The sequence below is a fragment of the Squalius cephalus genome (assembly GCF_949319135.1).
Source record: "Squalius cephalus genome assembly, chromosome: 3".
NCBI lineage: Eukaryota > Metazoa > Chordata > Actinopteri > Cypriniformes > Leuciscidae > Squalius > Squalius cephalus.
The window spans coordinates 59,762,437-59,785,023 of NC_137124.1; the positions used below are offsets into that span (position 1 = coordinate 59,762,437).

The following is a 22,587-nucleotide window of genomic DNA, read 5'->3' on the forward strand; positions in this document are numbered from 1 at the left end:
AGAGTTCAGTTAACTAGTTTATTAACCAAAAGCACAACGTGCAGGCATTGAAAACACAGTAGTAAAGAGGCAGAACTTCCTCAAACAAAACTATCTCCCCACGGGTCCGCCCCCTCTCCCCAGGCCGCCAACCAACACCGCGCCCATAGCTGATTGACAGCCACACAGCCATTGACAGTCGCTACAATAGGTACTTTTTCCTTCTAAATATTATGAAATTGAGTGTATAACCTAAAGTTACACTTATGATCTCCGATGATGTTTCGAGAGTTTTAGACAATGTTATAAAAAGTAACTATGATGAATAAACATTTATTTGACTTGACTGAGGCGTTATGTGAATCCGTCTTTTCTTTCATTTTAATGTCAATTTTTATTGTTGAAAAGGTTTATCTTATCAACATTAGAATTAATGCATAATAACGCGATCATTATCAACATTAAACAGCATATAAATCAAAACTGCCTATAATGTTACTGAATGAAATGTCGACCCATGACGAGCTTTAGGACTGTATCTGAATCCGATGCAGATTTATCTTTAACATGATTTTCTCTGTTTTTTTGCACAAAATGTTGCTTTTTGTATGAAACTTAGCAACATCCATTTGTTGATTAAAAAATAAATAAAGCATGAAGCTAGAATAAAATGGTCATATCATAACAAAAGCTTTCTATTTTAAATAAATGCTGCTCTTTTTTACTTTTTATTCATCAATGAATCCTGAAAAAAGTATCACATGTTATAAAAAAATTAAGCAGCACATCTGTTTCTAAAATTAAATCAGCATAACCTATTCGAATGATTTCTGAAGGATCATGTGACACTGAAGACTGGAGTAATGATGCTGAAAAATCCATTGATCACAGGAATAAATTATACTTTAAAGTATATTAAAAAGCAAAACCATTATTTAAAATTGTAATAATATTTCACACATAGGCTAATGCTGTTTTTACTTTTGATCAAATAAATGCAGCCTTGGTGAGCATAATAGATTTCTTTCAAAAACATTAAAAATAGTAATGTTTCCAAACTTTTGACCAATAATGTATCCTATATAATAATGGAAATAAAAAATAATAGTAACTTAAAATAAACATAAACAAATCTTTAAAGTTCTTACCCTTTCAAAAACACCAAAACCACCAAAAAAGGATTTGTTGACGAGGATTCTGTCACTGCTCTGATCCTTTGAGTCTATCAGTGTCAGGTAAATGCTGCTCGTTTTCTCAGCAATAATCTGTCTCCTAGTAGATACAATCACCTTATAGGTCAACATTTTGCCTGAATGAAAGATGTACAGACTCTGGATCCTCAGTTTATTCTTAAGCACATTTATATTAAGTTCACTTCCGGCGCTACTCTCCACCTCCTGTGACATTATAATGTGGGTTTGGTCTATCTTTCAAAAATGTCATGTGCATACCTACATATGTGATCAAGTGTCTGAACTTACAGAAGAGACAGGTATGTAGAGGTATTCCTGTGGTACAGTCAATCCCCTTTCTCTGATAAGCTTTTACAATCACAATTGATATTTAAAATGTATTCATAATATCATTAATATAGAAGTGAAGAGTAATATAAGAGTGTAGCCTATATACATCTAATTTAATTTGGATAGTCTATAAGACGTTCAAAATGCCCTTCCGCAATGTAGCCTTACAGTAAATGTGGGTCAAAACAAAGGGTAAAAATCTCAAATAACCTACTGTTTTTTTTTTTTTTTTGGTTAAAAACCAAGGTCGTATGGTATAGCCTAATTTAATTGTCAACTGAATCCACATCACTCAGTTTACAAGAACTGTAAATTCCTTTGTGACCACTGCCGAGCCCCATAGGGTAACTGTTGCACTTCGCTGTAATTTGCATTTTAAAGAGGTAACTACATTTTTATTACTGAAATGCTTGGAAAGTATTTACAAGAACAATATTTCATCACGGCTCCACCTTAGCAAATGGGAGCTGAAGAAAAAGTAAAAGTAAGAAAAGCAATTACATTTTAAAATATGTAGTCTATTTAAAACATTAAACACGTAAACCAAGCAGTTATGATTACCTCTTGTAGCCTAAATAACTAATTTCTGCTAATTTTCACTTTTTAATTGACATTCATCGTTTTGAGAGATAAAATGCAAGAGAGACCTATAGGCCTAGCGTGTCTATTTTTCTATATTTAAACAGCAAATTTAAGTAATCAAATAATATTTAGGATATTATTATTAAATATGAATTTATTCTTATTATTCAAGCATATGACAGTGTATTTACAACAGACAATCGTGCAATCAAGCACTTGAGGAACGCATTCCCGGGTTTGTATGATCACAAAACTCTCTCCTACACCGGGAATAAATCACCATCCGAAATGCATGAGTTTTATGTGGTTTTATCATGACGTACCATGCACATTTATTTTTACAGACGTCCACATGAGAAACAACTACCGTCCGAATAATTGCTAAGTTCAACACCCATCATTGTACGCTATAATTTATTCTCATACTTGTAAAAAAAAAAAAAAAAAAAAAAACTTCCTTCTGTGTATATTCATGTGTGCCTATAGACACTTACATGTTAAAAACAAAAAATAAAGAGATGAATAAATCTAGTTTGGTTACACTTACAGTACCAGTTCATGAATAATCACGTAGGCTACTAATACCTGAATTAATAATTAGCCTACTTCACTGTTTAAATCCTTTTTGAGTTAAACATGAGACTCGAACCTGCGAGTTAAAAGTCAGACTCTCTAACACAACTGCCCACAGTTACTCAAGAAAGAATGTGAAAGTGTCAATTCATACATTTCCTAACAAACACCTTCTAGCATGTAAAGGTGGTTGTTATTCACATGGAATGCATGGAATGAACTGTCATAACCAGTGGCGGCCCATGACATAGCCGGAATAGGGAAATCTTTTTTATTTTTTTATTTTTTTTTACTAATACTATTTTAATACTATTCATGTGAAATATTACAAAAAAGTGAAAAACCTCACAAAAACATAACTCGATTCATCACCCGATTCACCCCAGACAGTAAAATGTGATTTTTTTTTTAACGTAATAATTTTTTTTAAAGCCTGTAATATCACCTTTTTTTTTTTTTTTTTTCATTAATAAAAAACTATTCAAGTTTTTACTCTACAGTTGTGCAGTTTTGGGGGGATATATGGTATAGGCCTGACTCCAAACTCTCACACAGTTTAATCTGACCTCATTTTAATTCAGGTAACATCTACCAATAAGGCCAATCATTACAGCATTGCAATTGTATAGCCTTGATGTCATGAATTTCACTGCATTTGACAATGAGAGCATATGCTGTAATTGAGCATTTAAGATTTAAAAAGCAGTATTACAAATGTCAGAAATGTGGCTTTTAAAAGAAAGATTGCTATCAAAGATCTCTTCTAAACTTTGGAAGAAAATCTATGTTGTTGTTTAGCTTCTCGCCCTCTCAGTATCCAAAAGTTTCTCCTTATCTCTCCAAAGACTCTTTCAGGTCCTGAATGGCAGAGTTTACTATCGTAGTCTCGGATCAGTAACTTGGTAACCCAGTGATGTGGGTCAAGGACTACAGGGTGTATAACTGACAGGTCTAGTCCTTCAGCTCGATGTAAACGAGCACCAACTCTTATAAGCTGACAAGAGTCGTCAAATTCTGGGGCAAGAGCAAGTGGTCGACTAGTGGAAGGCACAGATTTACCAGCTTTTAGCAGTTTGTATTCATCTGGAAAACTATCAATTTGAGATTTCTGCAGGATATGCCATTCTGCAGTTTGGTAGTCCACTGCTGATGGTGGTCCTGTATCTTTTAGCTCCTGAACTGTGGCCTCTACTAACTCGCTCCAGGTGTTGTGTGTGGTAGGGTCAGGAATGTCAGGAACAACCACTTCCGTCATAAGTCCACAGAAGATTCCTTTGCGCTGCTCTGTTTTGATTTCTGGTGGTTGTATAGGAGGACAGACAGGCCATCTGCTGGATTTCTGCAGTGGATTTTTCTGTAGTCAGCTCTTGAATTTCGGCTATACTGGTTCCAACAAACACCTTGAATCAGTATGATTCAGATTTAAGGCCAGGCTAGAAAAGTGGTGGAATCGGTCCATAGTGTCACTGTATTTATCTTGAGGGTGAGCTCGTTGGGCACCATTCAGGGCAGCACACAGCTCTATTCGAGGAATTGTCAGACGGTTTTTTTTGGGCAACCTTGGACCTTGCTAGTACAAAGGCTAATTGAATATGACCACTGTCGTCCTCATTACGTAGGTAGGTGACAGATCCATAAGCTTGCTCAGAAGCATCGCAAAGATGTGAATTTATCTGGTGTTGTGGGAGTGATTAATGTCTGAAGATGTGACACAGCAGTGTAGTGAAATAGTTGCTACCATAATGAGTTTTGCCATTCTCTCCAGGATCTCAAAAGGTCGTCAGGTAGATTTGGGTCATCCCAGTCTAGTTACTTGTCCCATAATCTCTGAACTAAAATCTTGGCTCTAGTGGTGAATGGGAGTATGAAGCCTAGGGGGTCGTACTGAGTTGCAAGTACCTTGTAAACGTGTCGAAGGGTACATGGTCCAGACTTGACAGGACAGGTTTTATACCCAAGGAGGTCTGATTTGCAGTGCCACCTCAAGCCTAGTGCAGATTCTTGAGCATCGGTATGATCTTGAGTTAGCCACAATTCGGTACTGCTGGATCTCACTTCTGTTGGAAGGTGGTCCACCACACTGGGATTTTTACTTGCCCTCTGGCAAAGTTCGAACCCACCACCGGCAAAGAGGGTGCGAAGTCTGTCTACAAGCTGCCTTGCCTCTTGAGGTGATGGTAGGCTTTTCAAACAATTGTCCACATAGAAATTCCTTTCTACCGTGGTTCTGATATTGTCATCAGGAGTGCTATGATCTGTAACATGTTGCTGAACAGCATAAATGGCACAACACGGACTACAAGTAGTGCCAAAAGGTAGCACTTGCCATTCATAAATGTATGGTGGTTTAGATCTGTCCATGTCTCGGCATACAAAACAGACAAGATGCCTATCTTCTGGGAGGAGATGAACTTGATGGAACATCCCTTTAATATCCCTCTTATTGCCACTGGATGTTCATGAAAGAACATTTCTTTATCTCTTGTTGGTAGGCGGCTGCTTTACTGGGGTCTTTCTCCAGGCGTTTCTCTGTGTTACTAAGGTTAGGAAGTACTGCCTCCATAGGAGCATGAAGTATGGGCATATCCTTCTTACACAGGAGTGGAGTGGCATAGCGACTTAGGCCATCGATCAGTACTCTGACAGTCTGTGACTGGAGCAAGTCAAGAGCTTCTTGGTCCTGCTTAGACCACGAGACAGATTTCTTATTTCGGTTGGGAATCACGTCTGCTTTCCAGAGTCTCTCAACATTCTGGAACAACTCTGTCATCAAGGGATTAACGGCACTGTGCAGACACTGTTGAGATTTCACATTATCTCCGAAGACTCTTGCTGGTCCTTGTAAAGACCAACCTAGTCTTGTCTTGACAGCTGCTGGACCTCCAGGTGGACCGAGATGAACTGGTTCAATCAGAGTGATAAGGTGAGGATGATCTGCTCCAATCAGTAACAGGGGACACGCTTTGTGAATAGGCTGTAAAGGTAAGCCTTTCAAAAGCCGGTATCGTCGCTGAAGGTCTGCAACAGGGTAGAAATGTTCAGCAAAGCTAAGTAGTTCTGCTGTGAAGGCTCCCGTTATTTTGTAACTCCTGACAGGAGGGGATGTAGTTGAAATCTGAAAGGACACTGAGGTACCGCAAAGCTAAGTGACGTCTTGCCTTATAGTTCTCAAGGCTAAGTCCTCAGCCTCGTGAGCTGCCAGGCTTGAAAAGTGCCCTCATCTCACTTTCCACCATGCTGTATGTAGTATTACGTGTGGATGACCCTGTCCTTGGTCGCTCAAGGGACGAGGCCAAAGATGTAACCAATTCAGGAGGTGATAAAATATTTCTTAAAACTTCACGTTTCCATTAAACGCCTTCCGTTTCCACTATAGCCTACTCTCTCTCACACATACATTATTCCCTTACATACACATATTTTTTTCAAACATTATACATTTTCTTCTTACATACATTTATTATTTATAATATTAAATGTATACTTTGAATACATTTGCATAAGAATAAAATGTATAAATGTGTGGGTAAAAATATGAGTTCAAAATGTAGGCTGTGAATGTGCGTTACAAATATATGAATATAAGAGTAAAATTAAAGAATGTGTGCGTTATAAAATATGGGAACATAAGAGCAAAAATATAAGTAGAAAGGAGAATGTAAGTGTGTGTGTGTGTGTGTGTGTGCGTGTGTGAGAGTAGAAATGTATGTATGTGAAAGATGAATGTATGTGTGTGAGAGTAGAAGAATGAATTTTGGCTTGTTTGGCTCTTCATACATATCATTTATCTTTTATACATCATATATCATTTATATTAGCATTTATCTTGCACCATGGGAGGCCAGTACCTCTCTGAACCGAGTATCAATGGACTTGATTATGTTTTCCCTAGAACAGTACCTGAGAGATCTTTTCTGTCAGCTAAGAATGATCTGAATTATAAAGCCAAGAAAACAGTAATTTTCCCCTTGGAAGAGATCAATTACATAGGAAAGGTTTCAGAACTGCTGTGAACTTCTTGAGGGTGCAGTTTGGACACACTTAAACGGTCACACACTTCAATTAGTTGGGCTTCAGTGAGACTCTCTACACCGTAAAAAATTCATGAATTCATCATGATTTTATCAGTAAAAGACTGTTAACAAAGTTTCTGTATTATATATGGCAAATAACTGTGATTGATCTAATCGTACATTTAATGTAATTTTAAAGTGAAATACCATTAAGTTTACAGTTTTTGGAAGTGAAAAAAAAAACGGTCATTTTATAATTTAGAGTGAAAAACCATAAATTTACATCCCCACAATTCCCTGCGTGACACTTTTTTTTGTTGAAATAACTGTTTCTTCATAGTTTTTCTTAGTTTTTTTTTTTTTCGAATCAGTTATGTACATTATGGTTTTATGTTACATTTAATGTTGTTAAATGTATGTTTATTGCATTTTTTTTATTTCATGTGTGTTACCATGATGGTGTTTAGTGTTTGTGTGAGTGACACTGCAGCTTCTGCATAATTGTAATAACTTCCTTGTGAAAAATATGCTTCTGATGAGCTTTTAATGATCATGTGCCTCTTATCACTGTTGTGATTGGTGGATGTCAGTGTATGAAAGTGGTACAAAACAGATATTAATACTTCAATAGGTTGGTAAATTAACATTATAACAGATAATGTAATACATTTATTACTGTAAATTTAAGTTAAGTCCGTAAAACCTTTTTTTACGGTAAGTTTCTGGCAACCACAGCTGCCGGGTTTTTTTACCATAAATTTTATGGATTTTTTTTACAGTGTGTGTGGCAATGAGATTTAGTGTGTGCGCAGCACATCGATGATGTGGCGGCAAGAAAAAGTTAAGCTCTTGTTGGACATTTTCCTGAGGAACCGCACTAATATCTGCAAACTGCACACCATCTGTGTGTGTCCTTCTGCATTCATATTTCCCAAATTCTTGGAAGGCTTTAACAAAATTCCTACCATTTTCTGTAACTGTGGCACAGACCTTACACTGGATGTTGAATTCAGCGACAATCTCACTTATTTTGAGAATGTCCATCGATCTGCTGTGGGACACAAGTTTCGATGCCCTGAAGGTTTCAAGCAGTGATTCTTTCATGCTTTGCAATGATTTATCAAGTTTTTCTGCACATAGGGGTTTTCCCTCCACTAAATCCCCGTATAAGCTTGCGGAAGGAAATATGAGAATGGTTGCATATTTTCAGTTATGAAGTCGAAAATGAGTGCAGATGGCTGCTATATCAAGTTTTCCTTGTTTTACAGGAAGACCACATGGGGAGTATGTGATGGAACTGCATTCACCAACACCATCGTAATCTGAAACTGACATCCTTTTCCTTGATGGAAGAATATATAAAAAAAATATATATATCAGCAGTTTATTAGATGTAACCTATGTGTTGATTTCTATATTTCTATATCTTGAGCCACAAATTATGAAAATATTGGTTTCTTTAAACATCACATCGATATATAATCATTCCTATTATTGAAATATTCATGATACATGAAATGTGGGGTGAATCCTGTAGTGTGCTGGTAATTGGGGCTCGTAAGTGGCTGGATTGACCCCACGGATGATGGTAAAGGGGCCAATGTTCCTGGGACTCAGCTTCCACTGAAAAAAAAGATTTTTGCTGCTTGTTCAAAATGCATAATTAAAATGAGCTTAAGATACAAAATTGCTATACATTTTGTCCAAACTTAATTTGATTATTCAATATGCTTAAATATATGTACAATTTAAGTTTACTTAATCCATTTGTGTTGGATTACATGAATGATTTGTGTTGCATTAACTGAAACTGGGCAGTGCTTGTTAGTTCCCAGCATGCTTTGCATATGGCTGAATTAAGGCCATGTCCACACTAATACGTTTTCATTTGAAAACGCATATTTTTCTCTCCGTTGTGGCCTTCCGTCCACACTGAGATGGCGTTTTTATTAATGAAAACAAAGCTTTTTTGAAAACGCACTGAACGCTTTTTTGAAAACGCCTCCTAACGCACGAAGTGGATACATTTGAAAACGATACTCGGTTACTCACGTAACCTCGGTTCTCTCTAGAGAGGGAACGAGTATTGCGTAAGAAACTTACGCTACGGAAAAAGTCATCTTTTCTCGAGATACTGAAGCCAAAAAATTATCCTTAATTTTTCATAATTTGTCAACGCAGTGCAGCAGGCAGCACAGCAGAACTAGAGCGGGCAATACTGCGTGCTCATTGGCTGCCGCGCGGCAACTGCTTAAGCCTACCAGTGAGCCCCACGTGACGTCACGCCCAATCAGGGTGCGCGCGCCCTCGCGCGTCACAGCCCGCCAGAAGGGGCGGCGTCAGAGCGTATAAAAACAGGGCTCGGAGGCTTAATTCTCTGGTTTCTGTTGAATGAAGCGACATGAGCTCGAGGCGCAAGCACGGCAAGGAACGCAATACTCGTTCCCTCTCTAGAGAGAACCGAGGTTACCTGAGTAACCCAGTATCGTTCTCTTACGAGAGGTTCTCTCGTATTGCGTAAGGAACTTACGCTACGGGAACCCTTTGTCAACGCCGTGCGCGCCATGCATCCACACACAACTCCAGGGGGAGGGGACCCGGGGAGTGAAGAGTGGGGAGAGAGGTGGCCAGCAATGCGGGCCAACACATGTACATAAGCACCCGTAGGGAGAAACAGAGCGGCGCAGCCGGTCTGTATATAAAAGCTTTCCCTGAAAGTGCGGCTCGACCAGAAGAGTCAAATCTAATATCCAGCCTGCGAAGAGCAGGGCATGAACATGATTTTAGACTGCAAGAAGTTTAGCCTGCAGGGCGGGAACTTCCAGGTTATAAAACCTAACAAATGTAGACGGGGAGGCCCAGCCTGCTGCCGTACAAATGTCATAAATGGAAATCCCACTGGACCATGCCCACGATGAGGCAACGCCTCTGGTGGAATGAGCCCGAATGCCCAGAGGGCACTGCAGGTCTTTGGACGCGTATGCTGTAGCAATAGCGTCCACTATCCATCTGGATAGCGTCTGTTTCGAGGCGGCGAGACCCTTGGTGTGCCCACCAAACGAAACAAAGAGCTGCTCTGAGAGCCTGAAGGCTGCAGAGCGCGTAATATAAAGCCTTAACGCCCTGACAGGGCAAAGGAGGTTATTATCGACCTCGCTGGCTGCCGGCGGCAGGGCTGAGAGGGAGATAACCTGTGCTCTGAAAGGAGTACCCAACACTTTAGGGACATAGCCATGTCTAGGTTTGAGAATGACTAACGAGTCGTTAGGTCCAAACTCGAGACACGACGCGCTAACTGATAGCGCATGCAAGTCACCCACACGTTTTACTGAGGTGAGGGCCAGCAGAAAAACGGTTTTGAAAGTGAGGTATTTGAGACCCACAGAGTCTAGCGGCTCGAAGGGAAAAGCTTTAAGGGCTTCCAGGACCAAAGACAGATCCCATATCGGAACCGAAGGTGGCCGCGGAGGGTTCAGCCTCCTGGCGCCTCGCAGGAAACGGGTAATGAGTTCGTTTCTTCCTAGTGCGCGGCCGCGCGCCGAGTCGGCGAACGCAGCAATCGCCGCAACATACACCTTGAGCATGGAGGGGGACCTGCCCGCGTCCAAGAGCTCTTGGAGGAAGTTCAGAACCTGTGGAACCCCACAGGACTGAGAGTTCAAACTCTTCCCTGCACACCATTTGTTAAACACTGACCATTTAGACGCATAGAGCCGCCTCGTCAAGGGGGCTCTGGACTGCGAGATCGTGTTAACTACCCCTTCTGGCAGATCAGCGAATATTCGTTGATTACCCACGCATGCAGAGACCAGCGCTCTGGATGGGGATGCAGAATTGACCCTCGGGCTTGAGAGAGACGGTCTCTCCTCGCCGGAATCGGCCACGGGGCTGTGTCTGACAGGCTCACCAGCTCCGGGAACCAGGGTTGGTTCTCCCAGTGCGGGGCTATGAGGAGCACTGCGCAGCGCGTTTCCCTGATCTTTGCTAATACCTGAGGCAGCATTGAGATCGGGGGGAAAGCGTACAACGGGACACTGGGCCAAACTTGGGCCAGTGCATCCTCGCTCTTCGAAAAGAACCTTTTGCACTGAGCGTTCTCGCTTGTGGCAAAAAGGTCCAATTTCGCTTCGCCGAAGCGGCGCCACAACGTCTGTACCGTCTGGCTGTGTAACGCCCATTCCCCTGGGGGAACATTGTCCCTGGACAGTTTGTCCGGGTCGTCGTTCAGGTGCCCGGGCACGTGCGCGGCTCTCAGCGAGCGCAGCGAGCCCTGAGCCCAGACCAAAAGGCGTTCTGTTAGAGCGCGCAGGGCTCTTTATCTGAGTCCGCCCTGGCGGTTCACGTAGGACACCACTGACATGTTGTCTGAGCGAACTAGCACGTGGTGTCCCCGCAAGTATGGGAGAAAATGCTTCAAAGCCTTCTCGACCGCTAACATCTCCAGACAGTTTATATGGAGGTTCCGCTCTGGGCCCGACCAGGGGCCGCAGATTGGTCTGCCCTCGTAAAGCGCTCCCCAACCCATGTTGGACGCGTCTGTCGAGACCACTTTGCGGTGTGAGATGACTCCCATTGTCACTCCCTGTCGGTACCATTCGGGCGCTAGCCAGGGCTGCAGGGCTGAGACACAGACCTGAGTCACGCTGACTTGAGCGCTGCCCGAAACCCACGCTCCGCGGGGTATTTTCGATTTCAGCCAGCATTGAAGCGGGCGCATTCGAAGTAAACCCAGCTGTAGGACCGCTGCGGCTGATGCCATATGGCCTAACAGCTTCTGGAAACGTTTCAGAGGGAGGTATCTGCCCTTTTGGAAGGATGCGGCGAGGTGTCGAACACAGCGCGCGCGCTGTTCTGACAGCCTGGCCGTCATCGCCACCGAGTCCAGTTCTATTCCTAGGAAGGAAATTGACTGACTGGGGATAAGTGAGCTCTTGGCCCAGTTCACCGAAAGACCCAGGCTTTCCAGATGACTGAGAAGCGCTATCTTGTGAGAGATGAGTTCCTCTTTTGACTGCGCTAGAATGAGCCAATCGTCCAGATAGTTCAGAATTCGCATGCCCTGTTTTCTCAGGGGAGCGAGAGCTGAATCCATGCACTTCGTAAATGTACGGGGTGCTAGGGACAGGCCAAACGGAAGGACGGTATATTGATACACCTGGCCGTCGAAGGCGAATCTCAAGAATGGCCTGTGACGGGGTATAATCTGGATTTGAAAATACGCGTCTTTCAGATCGAGAGATATGAACCAGTCCCTCGGGCGAATTAGCGCGAGGATCTGCCTGGTCGTAAGCATTTTGAACGGCCGTCTCATGAGAGCCCTGTTCAAATGTCTCAGATCTAATATGGGTCTGAGCCCACCGTCCTTCTTGGGCACGAGGAAATAACGGCTGTAAAAGCCCGCCTCGGTCAGAGAAGGAGGAACTCTCTCTATCGCCTTTTTTCGTAGCAGCTTCGCTATTTCTGCATGAAGTAGATGGGCTGCTTCTGCGTTCACTTTCGTTTCGGTCCGGGCTTGAAAGCGCGGAGGCCGACGACTGAACTGTAGCGAATAGCCCTGTATTACCGTGTCCAGCACCCATGTCGACACACCCGGAATAGCTTTCCATGCATTCGCACTCATAGCTAGGGGTCGAATGGCCTCTGAGTCCTGCCCGCTGCATAGCGCGGGACGAGGGACCTGCAGTGGCGGGCGTGCGCTGCGCGCTGAGACAGTGCTGCGAGACGGGGACTCGCTGATAGCAGTGACCGGCCGGATTGCGCTGAGAGAGCGCGCGTGAGTGTTTATAGCAGAGTGTGAACGCGGGGGAGCGGGCACAGGACTCTTTATTAAAACACGGCCGGTGGCAGTGGCGATATCTGAACCCTGAACGTGTGAGACAGAGCGAACAGCGTGTGGTTGTGAGCACTCGTGAGCGGGCACATTTCCTACACTTAACACTCGAGCGGCAAGTGCGCGCTTTATGTGAGTGTGCTCTGTGGGGTACACAGGGGGAATTGTGCTTGTGTGTAGAAATGAACACTGGGTCGTGGGCATATTTACTACACTCAAACACCGTCGGCGTGAGCCGAATAACCAGAATTAACACTCTTTTCCAGATTTTCTGGGCCGCTGTACGAACAGCGTTTGTGTGCAGGCGAGCGAGTTGTATAACTGACTCATTGGCTGCAATACACACACTTTCTGCGTGTGAGAAGCTGGCCGCGAGCTTGGATCAGCGAACAGCATAAAAAATTTTGCTGGCAGAGCCGGGATCGAACACGGGTCTCTGGTGTGAAAGCCTGTTATTCTGCCACTGAGCCACAGGGGAAGAGTGCATAGGCTATCGGTTCGCTCGAGCATAAGAGAGTGCGGGTCATGTTTTTCGTCGGCGATAGCGTGCAGACGTGCGTGTATTATAACAGGCTCGTTGCTGCCACATTAACATTTTCAGCCGCCTAAACTCAGAGGGGGCTGAGAAACGTATGGGAATTGGAGAATGGCCCGGCCTCAGCGGGGCTACAAACATCTCCCTCCTCATTCCGCCAGTGAGTGAGGCACGCGGGGTGCTGAGCATTACTCGTGACCGTCCGCTCTGACATCCCTGAGAACGGCGCAGTTTGTGCGGGAAGCGGGGCGAGTAGCCGGAGCGTCGTCATGTTTTGCAGGCGAGCGTGTAAGGTAACAGGCTCGTTTACTGCAATATTAATATTTCCAGCCGCCTGAACTTAGAGGGGACTGAGAAATATGTGAGAAAGGCGGAAGCCAAGCCTCGGTGGGACTCGAACACTCTCTTTTCTCCTATCACCGGCGAGTGACGGACGCGGGGACAGTAGCTTTCTTGTAACGTAAAGAAAACTAACCCCGCGACTGTCAGCTTCTGCAATCCCTTGTGAGCGGCGCAGTCTGCGCGGCTCGAACAGAGGGAGAGAGTGCGGGGAGAGCGAGTAGCCAGAGAGCGTTATCCTGTTTGCAGGCGTGCGTGTACTGTGACAGGCTCGTTTACTGCAGTATAGATATTCCCAGTAGCCTGAACTAGGAGGGGACTGAGAAATATGTTAGAGATGGAGGTTAGACCGGCCTTGGCGGGTCTAGAACACTCTTTTCTCCTTTCGCCGGGAGACGGCGGGCGGGGGGAGGGGGGGTAGCTTTCTTGTAACGTAAAGAAAGCTAGCCCCGTGACCGTACGCGTCTGCGATCCCTTGTGAGCGGCACGTTTTGCGCGGCTCGAACAGAGGGAGAGAGCGAGCCCCGTAATCATCCGCATCTCTAACACACCTTGTGAGAGGCGCAGTTGCGCGGCTCGACAGAGGGAGAGAGAGAGCGGGGAGAGATACATCAGTAAAACACATAATGAGAAAGGATATATCGCCGGATAGCTGAGCTGGCACGGCAGGCTGAAGGCGGCGAAGATTCGTCCGGCTTCCTCAGGCTGTCCTAGGCTGGCTCGTTGCTGGTTTCGACGGCGACGGCTTCTCTCAGAGAGCAGCGATGCGAAGAGCTTCGCTGAAGAGACAGAAATCAGAGAATTAAGCCTCCGAGCCCTGTTTTTATACGCTCTGACGCCGCCCCTTCTGGCGGGCTGTGACGCGCGAGGGCGCGCGCACCCTGATTGGGCGTGACGTCACGCGGGGCTCACTGGTAGGCTTAAGCAGTTGCCGCGCGGCAGCCAATGAGCACGCAGTATTGCCCGCTCTAGTTCTGCTGTGCTGCCTACTGCACTGCGTTGACAAATTATGAAAAATTAAGGATAATTTTTTGGCTTCAGTATCTCGAGAAAAGATGACTTTTTCCGTAGCGTAAGTTCCTTACGCAATACGAGAGAACCTCTCGTAAGAGAACGCTGTTTTCACGTTGTGGTGTGGACTGTGAAACTGGTGGTATTTAAAAGCGATGACGTAAATTTAGTCATGTGACACATATTGTAGGCTACCAATAGATATTCATGTTTATACCAGTATTGCCTGTTATGTGCTGTTCACTTTCACACTGTTGCTAAAAATATTCTACATTGCAAACTCTTCATATCACATGGTGCGTTCAAGTCATCTCGTATAGATCGTATTTACGAGTTGAACGCACATGAACGCCACCACAATGTCGTAAATACCAGTGGGGAGCTCGGGATTTTCTTTAAGCCCCGATCTGTACGAGTTGGGGGCGTGTCAGTGATTAACATGGCGGAATACACAATACGTAAAGGTATTTAGCTGTGATATTGTCAGGCTTTTCTATTTACAGAGCAGTTAGCTAATCGCCAACACAGAATATGATAGTATTATAATATAACAATGCAACATATAACGATGAGCTGGCAGTGGCTTCATAAATTAATTAAAAACATAAGAATACAAAGTACACCTGATGCACATTTCTTTGTTCTTCATTTTCTAGAACAAGAGTTTAAGAATCTTACTGTATTTTTGTGTAATTAATTAAGAGAAAGTACTCCGCCATCTTGCTCCGACGAAAGTGACTTGAACGCACATGCCGTTATAAGCACGACTTCCCACCTCGTACGTACGAACTTCCCAGGAGGACTTGAACGCACCAACAGTCCTGCAAAGATGACAGAATTTACTCACATTTGCTGTCATGCGGCAATACATGAGAGCAGTCGCGTTTTAGACCAAACATATGGTGACTGCGTGCGACCTGGACCGCATCAGTGAATGGTGAGAAGTATCCTGTCAGAAGAATTGCGCGATAACTTCATTATTTATTTTTCCCTCTGAATCATATCAGTGATCTTTTGTGGGGTTTTATGCATGCGCAGTAAGGTGAATTTAGCGTTTTCAGGCGTTTTTCAAAAGTTTCTCATCCACACTGAAACATCCGAAAACGCCTGAAAACGCTAGTGTGACGGAGAGCTTTTATAAACGAAAACGCCGTTTTCAAATGTATCCGGATTAATGTAGACGTAGCCTAAGAGAGAATAAATGTTGAAATTAAGTGTTATTTTATGTGTTTTTGAGAAAATGAGAAAAGGGGAAGACTTGATAAGTGTGAATTAGACTGGAATTATTAGAACAATTTAAATTACAGTGGGTTACCATTGTAGAGAAGAGTGGAGCATTTGGTTAGGCTGGGGACTGATTAAGCAACATAGTAAATGTTTTGGCAGAAGGAGCATGTAAATCTTAGCATTTTAGATGTGAACAAGTGCTAATGCTAGCTAATAGCTGGCTATAGTTTAGAAATTCAACTGTGTGACGCTAAAATAAATTACATTTTATTGGATGAATGAATATATGAATTTGAATACCTGAATCATAACAGGGAGCCCTTTAAAGGGATAGTTCACCCAAAAATGAAAATTCTGTCAGTAATTACTCACCCTCATGTTGTTCCAACCCCGTAAGACCTTCGTTCATCTTCGGAACACAAATTAAGATATTTTTGATTAAATCTGTGAGTTGTCTCACTCCTCCATAGGCTTCTAAGGGACTGAAACTTGCTGGCCCAGAAAATGTATTAAAGACATCATTAATATAGTCCAAGTGACTCCAGTGGCTCAATCTTAAGTTTATAAAGCGACGAGAATACTTTTTGTGTGCAAAAACAAACAAAAATAACGACTTTATTCCACTTTTCATTTCCTTCTCTCTGGGCCTCAGGTCTTTTCACGTAGTGTTTAAGCGTAGCGCGTCTGTGTGGCACGTCACCACGTAGGCTCACTATTGGCCGACGCTGGTCATGTGTGATACGAGGTGACGTACAACACAGACACGCTACGCTTAAACACTACGTGAAAAGACCCGAGGCCCAGAGAGAAGGAAATGAAAAGTGGAATAAAGTCGTTATTTTTGTTTGTTTTTGCGCACAAAAAGTATTCTCGTCGCTTTATAAACTTAAGATTGAGCCACTGGAGTCACTTGGACTATATTAACGATGTCTTTAATTCATTTTCTGGGCCAGCAAGTTTCAGTCCCTTAGAAGCCTATGGAGGAGTGATCAGCTCTCAGATTTAATCAAAAATATCTTAATTTGTGTTCCGAAGATGAACGAATGTCTTACGGGGTTGGAACAACATGAGGGTGAGTAATTACTGACAGAATTTTCATTTTTGGGTGAACTATCCCTTTAAAATCCTAGCCTGGTTAAAACCAGACCATTCTCTGTAGTAACTGAGTTATGGTCTGGCAAAGCTTCATTAATAACTCATTTCCAAAGGGGCGTCACCAACAGACGTCGCTCAAATGCCTCTGGGCGCAATTGGATAGACCTAAAACCAATCAGAGCTATCGTCATCGTGTAAAGCCATATGCTGCGTCCCAATTCGCATAAGTTACACTACGCCATAAAAGTATGTACTCTTTTTGTGAAGAAAAGGTAACGGACGTCGTTCAAATGCCCCTGGGCGCAATTGGATAGACCTAAAACGAATCAGAGCGATCGTCATCGTGTAAAGCCCGCCTCAACGTTTTTGATCGGTGCCTCGATTTGGACGGATTAGAAATCGGCTTGAATGGGCTCTTTGCCAGACTACTTGCAGAGCAAATCTAAATTTGCCGGAAGTTTGTCTGGGTTTTCCCAGGTTATTAAAATCCACGTTGAGACTACTTAATCAGGTCACTTAAAATGACTTAATTCCATGATGTTGAAGTTATATGAATAAATTGTCTATTTAATTAGTTCCTGTGGGACTGATGTACACTATCAAATCATGTAAAGCCAACACACTTTTTTTCAGTGTACACAGCAGGCACAGCTTGATTTCTCTAGTGGAGAGTCATACCTTTTGTAATGTCTGTAGATATCCTTTACAGGCACATAATAATACTTAGAAGACAACCACACGTGAGCTCTCTCTGTGTCCAGTTTATTAGCTTGTTCAGCGTGAACAAACACAACAACAACAACAGGTCAATCTATCGTATTGATTTGTATGTAAAGGTTATTATTCAGCTTGTATTGAATAGACACTTTAATAGAAATATTAATTTAAGCACATTATACTGTAGGAACACACCTTAATGAATATGTGTCTTTAAGAAGTGCAGCAGTCTTTATTGCAAACAACCCCAAACTAACATGAATACTCGGGAATCTTTACAAACAAGAACGGAACAACCAGGAAATAGTATCAGGAAACATTTACGACGACAGAAACAGAACAGGACTAAACATGGGGCTTTAAAAGTAAAACATTTCCAAAAATGTACTCAAGTAAATGTAATAGAGTAAATGTACTTTACCCACCTCTGAATGCGCTCTTAGCATTCGGCGTGGTCTCACGGCTGTCAGAGCCGAAATTAAATTTGCTACTCTCTGAATGTTTTTCCATCGTCTCCGGTCGCTTTCATATGTAAATTAAGCAAGCTTATTTCATCCATTAGATCGAAAGATCTGAAAAAGCCCATACATTTACTTGCTCATAGACCGTACCCTTGAAGAAAATCAAGACAGAAGTGGTTGAAAGTGGACAAAATAGATTAAAACACTAAGTGTAGATGGGAATGTGTCTCCATCATGTACTTGTGATCCGATTGACCAAAACGCATCTTAATACCAGGAGTAAACAGGACCAAAATATCAGTGTTGGTCTGTGCAAGCATGCGTGATTGTTTGTATTCTTGTATATTCTATATGCATCTTTGTGTGTTTCAAGTCACCCTTAAATGTGTGCACAAGTTAAATGCATACTGCCACTGTTTCCAGAGTTTCCAGAGTCTCTGAAAACTCGAGAGGAGTTAGTCAAATACCTGACTATTGTGATATTCACAGCTTCAGCACAACATGCTGCTGTCAACTTTGGACAGGTGAGATTACACACTTTCATATCATCTCCAGGAGCATTAAAAAATTGCTTGGCAAAATTCTGGATAATATCTATAAACTAATATCTGTGAGTAAATGTGCGTTTTATGTTCCAGTTTGACTGGTATGGCTGGATCCCCAACAGTCCTTCTACAATGTGCATGCCGCCTCCCGAACAGAAGGGCCAAGTGGATATGGAGTATATCATGAAGAGTCTGCCTGATCTTGGACGTTCCAGCCAGGCTCTAGGAACAGCTTGGGCCCTCAGTCAGTTCCAGAATAATGAGGTTTGATGTTGATTCGGTCTGCTACTTTCAACTTGAAATTGTAGCGAACATAACAGCAGTCTATAAAAAAGAATCCAGGTCCAGGCACTCAGTAGGATGCAAAAGTTAAAAAGCCTTTATTATTTTATAGGGCTAAAGCATTAAAGCACCCACACATATCGGCCCACTGGCCTTCATCAGGGTGTTGGTAACAAACAAACAGAATCAAGCCATACTTATAGTTGCATTGATTTCAGGTGTGCCACTCTGGCACTTGCAACACAATTTCTTTGCCACTAGAGGCAGTAGTTCAGGTCATGTGGTGAAACAGGAGTGACACCACTGCAAACATCCAATGTACTCCACACAATATGCAGCAAAAGTCAATAAACCAGTTAAACATCATAATTCTTAATTCATAGCCAAGATGGTTCTAAAACAAGATGAAGTGTACAAAAATGGCAATTGGGTCTATTGCATTCAAAAACTGGTCATCATTTACGAACAGCAATATACTGTCCCTATAGAGACACAACAATTATAAAAAGGGTGAAAGGTCAAAATCTTCATTGAGACCTGGATAACTAGTGGCCCTTAAGGAATAGATCCAATATGTCTCCCTCTGTTTAAGGCGTTTGATTATATCCCCACCCCTGGCATCAAGGCAAATAGCCTCAATGCCCACTACGCGTAAGGTCGAATCCCTCCCATGTTTTGCGTCTATATAATGTTTGGCCATTGGATAATTCATATTTCCAGTCCGGATGGCATACCTATACTCAGCTACCCTGTCTCTTAGTCTCCTTTTAGTAAGGCCTACGTAAAAGCAGCCACAAGTACACTCTAATCGATAGACAACATGGGTAGTATTGCAATTTATAAAACTGTTAATAGTATGAGTCTTATTACTGAAAACATCCATAAATGTAGCAGTTTTAGCCATATTCTCACAATAATTACAATTACCACAAGGAAAGTTTCCCTTGGGTTGACGAAGCCAAGTTTCACGTTTAGAAGCAGGGAGGTAACTTCTTACTAACTTGTCTTTAATTGTAGGGGCCCTCCAGTGAATATTTCCCGTAAAGTCGGGTCACATTCAATAATGTTCCAGTTTTTCTTAATGATGTATTTAATCTGGACAGCCTCCTTGCTATAATGAGTGACAAAGTAGGGTTTCTGAGTTGACACTCTTTTGGGTCTAGACTTCACTGTAAAAATAAAAGGTGCCTGGAGGAACCTTTTGGGGTTCTTCACTTTGCCACACCGGCGGAACCGTCTGTAGATCCTCTAGGCACCCTTTAAAAAGGGGCGGTTCTCTGAGGAACCACACAAGTTTCCTGAGGAACTCTTATATTAGGCACTGTGTGGAACCACTTTGGGTGCCTCCAGGAACCAAATTTTTTTTTTTTTAAATATTTAATTTCATGTTGTTACTATGGTTACCTTTGACTTCTATTATAATAAACAAATTGAACCAAATACAAAATAAGAATTGTTTATTACATATTTGATATTCATTTTTATACATACACTTCCATGCACATGGGAAAAAAAGCTAACTATAGATTAATATCAATGAATACACAAAAAATAGTATAATACATAAGCAACATGAATAATCAACCATGTATATACAATAGATAAACAAGAAAAGACATCTCAACAAAATGCATGGAAACACATATGTTCCACAAAATAAATCAATGTAAAAAAATTACATTTTGACTAATTAAAAATGTCCATCTTTACTTAACTTTAAAACATTTGTGTTTCAGTCCGATGATTAGTCTTACATCACTGTTTCCAAGTCCAAAAGCTCTATCAGATGCCAAGTGCTAATATGCACTCATTGTGCTGTAATATTCCTGAAAATTATGATCCTAACCTTTATCTCTATACCGAAATCTCAGATGGTTAGATATTCAGCTATTTTGAATCATAAAATGTTGAAGTCTGGGATGCCATTAGACTGGAGACTGTAATGTACACTATGGCTTTTGAAAAGCTTAAATTTGTGACTTGAATCAACAGTGTTCATAAATGGTTGTTGGGTATTCTCATGAAACAAGATAGAGGAAGTAGAGGCTTCGACCCGGAAACAGTATTAAGGTGCAGTAAAATTATCTGTTGTTCTGTGAATGTTCACTGGTGAATTCCAGTCATTTCAACAAGAATCCACACGATCAGCAATTTCGTTTGTGGTCAAAAATGTCACTATGGGACCAAGTTGGTGTGAGGTACTTAAAGAGTTAGAAAAGTGAAAAGGTACAGCATCGTTTTCCGTTTGTTTTTCCTCTTTTCTGGTGGATAGTCGGTCCAGGCACTTCAATGATTTTCAGGTCTACAGGAGGATTTTTATTCTTGTTCAAACTTGTATTTCAGCTTACCGAGATCCCTGCAAAGTACAAAATTTACTGTAAGTAATGTTATTAAAGTGATAGTTGTGAAATTTAAATAATTTCCTCAGCCTTGTGACGTTCCAAACCTGTTTTACTTTCTGTCTGTGGAACCCAAAAGCAGATCTCAGGCATAATGCAACCCCAGTCACCATTCGCTTTCACTGCATGAAACACAAGCAGAACAAAATTGTGTAAATCATTCATGAAACCATTCTTATACTCTTGTCTAGTTCAATTCAATGCAACAATTTATGTAAAAATGGTTAAGCTCCAAAAATGTCCCAGAAAAGATCCTAAAAATAATCAATGAGTTCACAACTCATGTTTTATGGGTTGTGTTGCAAGTCTTCTTAAGCCATATAATAGCTTTTTCCTTTTTTCTTTTTTTTTGTCGAAAAAGACTAAACTTGAAGTTATAATTCAGAGTTAAAATGTCTTATATTCAAATGCAAATGATAAAGATATAAGAAAAAATGCATAGCATTATTTGTGAACCAAACCTGTGATATTATTTTTCTGAGTAACATGAATGAGATTTGAGAGCATGAGGGAAGATTTTCAGAGAATAACTGATTAAAAAACACAAGTACACAGTCAAACAATACAATTTCACACGGAGAAAGTTCATAGTAAAAAAGTACTTGCATGTGGTGCAGGTAACTTACTGTAATTCAATGTTGCCACTGAAATGTTCAGATTATTTTAGAAATGTAATGGTTGTTCTGGGGAAACAAAAGAACAAAGCTGATTATTCACAACATAATATTTATTGAGCAGTAAATGGCTTTAAAATGGTATTTGAGAGAATGAGGGCACCTGTAGTAAGTAAAGTTAGACTAAACAAAAACAGACCAAACTAACATATATTAACCTGCTTTTGTTAGTCATAACAAACGCCAATGACAACAGCAGGAATCAGCTAAATTAGTTGGGCTATATCAGCAATTTGAAGACACAGTTGTACAGAATATGTTGAATTGAATGACTAAATCAATCTAAGACAATAAGTCAATAATTTCCATTTGTTCATTAGATCAATGTAGTTAGCATCGCGGCTAAAACCTTCATACCAGATACTGTGCAATAAACGAGTGGTAAACACTGTAAAAACGTAGTAATGAATAATAAATTTAGTTTATATATATGTGTTTGAATATATAGTGAGTAGACTGTGTATTTATATTTATTTGGCGAGTTTACAAACCTTGTAACGGAGAGCCGAACAAACGGCGGAAGCTTTGATGAGGGGAGCCGTTACTTTCCTGATGACGATCAGCTGAGCTTTGTTGCGCGCGAGCAGGGATCACTGAAGCAACGACAGCAGAGGAATAGCAGCAGTTTCGTGACAGAATAAAACTTTTCTCCTCCTGGTTTTTCTTCTTCATATTATTAATATTATTATTAGTGTTGTTGTTTAAGGTTTAAATTAATCAATAAAATAGGCCTACCCAGCTACCCAGGTGAAAAGACGTACAGGCTACTGTTAAATGTATTCAAAATGTATATTTGAATTGT

General features: G+C 41.8%; 1 long non-coding RNA gene across 1 annotated transcript; it reads right to left on the bottom strand.

The window, feature by feature from the left end:
* Positions 1-21,173: 21,173 nt before the first annotated feature.
* On the bottom strand, positions 21,174-22,354 carry LOC307156538. Its single transcript, XR_013820731.1, has 3 exons — positions 22,277-22,354; positions 21,738-21,794; positions 21,174-21,233 (listed from the first exon to the last, which is right to left on the bottom strand). It is a non-coding gene; the product is annotated as an uncharacterized lncRNA (long non-coding RNA).
* Between the last annotated feature and the right edge of the window lie 233 nt (positions 22,355-22,587).